Here is a 5,668-nt window from a genome sequence, read left to right as displayed (position 1 = left end):
CCTTGTGTAAGCTCTCTTCCACTGAACTACACTAACAGCCATTATACTTCATTATAATTCAGATTGTTCTATCCTGGGCCAGTAAGAGCTTCTTAGAAAGTGTACAGTTTTATTTTCATCCTTAATTTCTTGTAAGAGGATCTTCCAGGTTCATCTTGTATCTATCCAGCCTCGGAATTAGCCATTTCTCTAAGGAGCTCTGAATGTTTGTCTGTTTAAATGATATTTAAACATCACAGTCTACATGCAGTCTTGACTGACGTTTTGGTATAATTTCTTTCTTGTCTCTACATTGAACAGGACTAAGAAAGTTGTGCCTTTTAGAAAAGGAAATTATGACAAACTCCTATTCCAGTCTAAGAAGTAAAAGGGTTTCCAGTTAATTTCCTTGATTTACATCTCTCTTCTCATGTGTAAAATCTTAGTTCTTAATTGTGTTAACATAATAACCTATCTAGTTTACTCCACTATATAAATAATAGTTCCAGGATAATGATATTAATGTCATTACTGACAATTAGATCACTGAGTGTCATTTAAGATTTGTCTACTTATTTTTGTTCTTGGAACCCAGACACAGGGGGATACATAGCAAAAATACTCTAAGTCACTTGAAATAATTACTGTGTACTTTATAGTTAGGCTCCTCCCCTAGTTCATCTTTAATTTTTTAAAAACTATCTTTTTTTCTTTTTTGCTTATATTCAGTTTTTAATTTTTTTTTTTTTTGTTTTTCGAGACAGGGTTTCTCTGTGTAGCCCTGGCTGTCCTGGAACTCACTCTGTAGACCAGGCTAGCCTCGAACTCAGAAATTCGCCTGCCTCTGCCTCCCAAGTGCTGGGATTAAAGGTGTGCGCCACCACCAGTTTTTAAATTATTAAAACCCAATTTTACAGTTCTCAAATTAGTGATGTACTACAGCTTAACAGCTTATATAACAAACTAGTGGTGTAAAACAACAAGCATATATTCTCTTACGGTCAGAAATCTGGGACAGCTTAGTTTAGTTTAGGAGTCATGGTTTAGAGGTGCTCAAGGTAGCCTCTCTTACCAAGCAGCAAGCACTTTAAGGCTGGTTCAGAGCTGGAGGCGTGGCTTCCAAGATGGCCCCTCTGGGGCTCTCATCGGGCCTCAGATTCTCCTCCTGAGTTACTACTTGGCAGAGCAAAGAATTTCCCAGAGAACAAATGATCCAGAATTGAGAAGGGGCAAAAAGGAAGCTACATTGTTTCTAAAACCTAATTGTGGAAGGGATCACACAGTCCAACCAGGGCACCTTGTTGGTAGGACATCACAAGGGTCTGAATACTAAGAGATGGCTATCATTGAAGGTTATCTTTTACATAAAACTAAAAAACAAAACAACAAAAAGTAGGAAGCAAAATACATTCAAAGAAACTAGCTCCTGCCTTTGAACATTCTAAGTCCCCTCCCTTCACCTTTAGGAAACCACTTTTACTAATTCCTGCTTTATCTTCCTAGTACTTTGTTTTAAAAAATATATCAGAAAATAGACAGACTTACAGCCCCCAAGATTGATTTGCTACAAAACATTCCGGCACCTTGCTTTTTTCAGCACCAGTTCATTTTTTTCTCCAGAGAAAGGGGGGTTTCGTTCGAGACAGGGTTTCTCTGTGTAGTCCCAGTTGTTCTGGAACTGTAGACCAGGCTGACCTCCAACTCGGAGATCTGCCTGCCTCAGCCTGCCAAGCACTGGGATCAAAGGCATTTGCCACCACTGCCTGGCTCAGCATCATACTCTTAACAGCAGCATACAGATGTCGTCAGACCACTGTGGTGCTTCATTCAACTCTGCTATGTAATACTGTCTTTTAGTCACTAAAGTTAGTGTTTCCATGCCTTCATCATTTTGCAATTATTCTTCACCTTTAGGGTGAGTGAATTGCTTATAATTTTTATCATTATAAATAATGCTATAGTAAATATCCTTGTGTATGAAGAGTTTCTGGATATGCAATTATCTTAGACAACTTGACTTAAAGGTACGGACTTATTAAGTCCAAGGTCTACTTTGTGCTTGTTTTATACATTGTCAAATTGATCCACATTAAACATTACATACATCCCTATGACATTCCTACATAGAACAGAGAGAGAGTTCATTTTGTCTGTTTTTTGTTCTTGTTTTTTGTTTTTATGTTTTTTTGAGACAGGGTTTCTCTTTGTAGCCTTGGCTGTCCTAGAACTTGCTCTGTAGACCAGGCTGGCCTCGAACTCAAAGAGCCACCTGCCTCAGCCTCCCAAGTGCTGAAACTAAAGACATGCTACTATGTTTGGGCTCTTGTCTGCATTTTTATCTGCATTGAGGTAATCTTTGCTTTTTGACAGATAGCTAAGTATATTTGTGTAGGAGTCATACATTTTTATACCATGTCTGTCTTAGTACTTAGTTTACCCTATCACTGTGTATTTCAATAACAATTCATTACTTTTGAAATTCACACACATATCAAATACCATTTAATTTATTCTCCTTCATATTTAATCTAAAGCACATATGGACTCTAAGAATATTTTTCTGAGCCAGTATATATTTAGAATTTACTACATGTAAGGCTATAATGATAATGAAGTAATATAACATCCAATATAAAATAGTCCTATAATTTTAATATATTGATATGCTTAGAGATCAGAAAATATTTGAAGTGTTTTGTTAGATTTATAACATCATGGTTTTATTTTGACTATAACAATGGTTGTTGGCAGTAAAAAAAAAACAATGGTTGTTAATACCTTTTCACTAAGAAAATTTAAACTGGTGGTTAGAGCTCTACTATTCATAAACTTTACACTCAGTAAATTATTTCTGAAATAGCACTTTCATGCTCCTCATCAAGATGGCCATGGCCAATTGTTTCTAAGTCCATGTGTCCCCATTCCCTCCTTTCATTTTCCAGTGTGACGTTTCCAAAATATTTCTGGCATACATTAGAGTATGCCAGAGTGTAATTTATAGGTCAGAAAATAACTGTTAATGTTAATGTTAATGTTTAGCACAGATGTGCTGCTGCTACCATCAATCCTGAGAATATATATTTAGGTCCTAGTATTTAGACACCTGGCTATTTTTTCTGAATACCAGAGCTCTGTTTGGACAAAGGTTTGTAGCAGTAAGATTGCTGAACAATCATCAATCTCATTGTTATCCACAAACATATAACAAACTGGGTAGAAATGCTCTTAAGTTCCTTGGGCTTAAGCTTAAAAAGAAGCACTGTTAATTAGTATGTTTCAATGTCTTGACCAGCAAAACCAGGCAGATCTGCCTACTATAACCCTTGTAGTACAAAGAACACACTACAGATGATGTCTCAAAGCTTTCCAGAGTTAACAGATTTCAAAACACATTTTTGGACTACAAACAGCCAAACAAAAAACCCCGCAAGCACATATAGCCAATAAAATCAATCTAAACTGAGAGTGAAGGCAGGGTACTTATAAAGAAAAAAAAAAGAATATACAAGCTGGGCAGTGGTAGCACACACCTTTAATCCCAGCACTTGGGAGGCAGAGGCAGGTGGATCTGAGTTCGAGGCCAGCCTGGTCTACAGAGTTTCAGGACAGCCAGGGCTACACAGAGAAACCCTGTCTCAAAACAAAACAAAACAAAACAAAACAAAAAGAAATATACAACTACTGAAAATGTTAAAAATCCAATGTCTAAAAGGATGCAGGGAAAAAATCAGCCTCTTCATCTACTGCTAAAAGAAAGCACACAGAGGTTTTCCATTGTACTTCTTGGTATTCGTCATCAAACTTCTTTTAAAGGTGCACTTCCAAGTGATATACTTAAAGTTTCATTCTTGCTCTGGTTACTTTTTATCACCTGGGAAGAGGAAAACTCAACTAAGGAAGTGTTTTCATCAGACTAGCCTGGTAGGCACGGCTGTGGGGGCATTTTCTTGATTGCTAATAGATGTGGGATGGCCCAGTCCATCACTGCAGCCACCCATGGTCCTAGATGATATAAAAAAGCAGGCTGAGTAAGCCATGGGGAGCAAGCCAGTAAGCAGTGTTCCTCCATGGCCTCCTGCCTCCAGGTCCTTGCCTGGCTTCCCTTAGTTATTGACAACAACATGCAATCTAAAACAAACCCCTCCAAGGTGCTTTATGACATAGTATCTGCCAGGACAGAAAGCAACCAAGGACAATCCTAAAGAAACAATGGAAGATATGGGCAGGGAAAAATTACTAGGCTGTTAATATCAATACAGTGGACCACAACATGTTATAGACACCCAAAAGCCAGTCAATATGAAATCTGTGTCATTTAAGCAGTTGTGATTGTTCAAAATATTTATATAGAACTCCACTTTGTGGTAGATACTGTCAGAAATCCTAATTTATATTCTTCCTCTACACTGAAGTATTGTATTGAGCAGCAATGTTCTTTACTCAAGGCACAAAATCAGGGTAATCCTGACCCCAATTTCCCTGTTCCCCCTGTACCTAACATTTTAGTTAAGGTCAATAAAATGTGAGAGCCTACTGGGCACCTTTCCAAATGTTTTTGCTTTCCTCATGAAAGGGACTGATACCTTTTTGCCAAGAATCACCTATTGCAAACCTGATGAGCAAGTGGCGGCTAGTGCTTTCTGCAGCCTGGAGCAAGCAGTGTGGTGAGCTGTGAGGCACTCTTCAAGACTCCCCTCCTTTAAGGCTCCTAGCTACTAGGAGGGTTACCAGCCTGAGCCAGCCTTAATCTGCCGGCTTGCTGGCTGGCTCTGGGAATGATGCTCACAAGAAGGCAGTTGCCCTGCCCAGTGACACCCCCAGCTCTTCCCCCGGGACAGATAGCCCGCATCAAACAAATGCCCCAGCTTTCTGTCTTCGAATGAGGACAGTGATGAAGGGAATTCTAAACCCAAGTTCCAGCCCTTGTGACGACTGCAGCACCTCCTCAAGTCCTCTCCAGTCTAATCCTGTTTCACTCCCTTCCCCCACTGGAGCGTGAATGCTAGTTGGTCTCGAAAGCACTCCCGGATAAGCTTCCTGAACACAAATCTCTTGTCTCCAGAGTCTGTTTCCCGGGAAACCCCACCCACAACACTAGCGATACATTTATTCAAATGAAAGGATGTTCAAAATATATTGCTACATAACAACAGGTTATAGAGCAGTATGCATGATGTCATCCTGTTTTAATCTTATACAGATTCTCTACAAGCACAGAAAATACATATGGGAAACATTTTAGTAGATAATCTAAGAATGTCTTTTTGACCATGAGATACAGGATTTCGTTTCTGGTTTGCGTTTCAGTTTTCTCGAGACTTAAGGGTCAAATTCAGCCCCAAGTAACTGCAATGCCCTATGTAACTGCAAGTGACCTTGAACCCCTCAGCCTTTACCTTTCAAGTGCTAAAGACCAGGCCCGCTTGACAAAGCCTGGCAGTTAAGGAATAATTTCTTAAATAAGACTTACAAAGCAGAAGCCCCAACAGAAAGGCTAATACACCTTTACATCTAAGTTAAAAAAATTATGTTAACCACAGGATGCTTTAAAAAACAAAACCTTAGCCCGGAGGTGGTGGTGGCAGCGGAGGCGCGCACATGCACGCCTTTAGAATCCCAGTACTTGGGAGGCAGAGACAGGCAGATTTCTGAGTTGGAGGCCAGCCTGGTCTACAGAGTGAGTTCCAGG

At 39.5% G+C, this 5,668-nt stretch overlaps 1 protein-coding gene across 5 annotated transcripts in view; it reads right to left on the bottom strand.

Annotated features, from left to right (window-relative positions):
- The window catches only part of Usp9x (ubiquitin specific peptidase 9 X-linked), a 138,204-nt gene that overhangs the window by 127,004 nt on the left and 5,532 nt on the right, over positions 1-5,668 (bottom strand). The gene's annotated exons all lie outside the window — the stretch shown is intronic.

This window comes from Mastomys coucha, chromosome X, assembly GCF_008632895.1.
Source record: "Mastomys coucha isolate ucsf_1 chromosome X, UCSF_Mcou_1, whole genome shotgun sequence".
NCBI lineage: Eukaryota > Metazoa > Chordata > Mammalia > Rodentia > Muridae > Mastomys > Mastomys coucha.
This window is presented reverse-complemented; position numbering and strand designations above follow the sequence as displayed.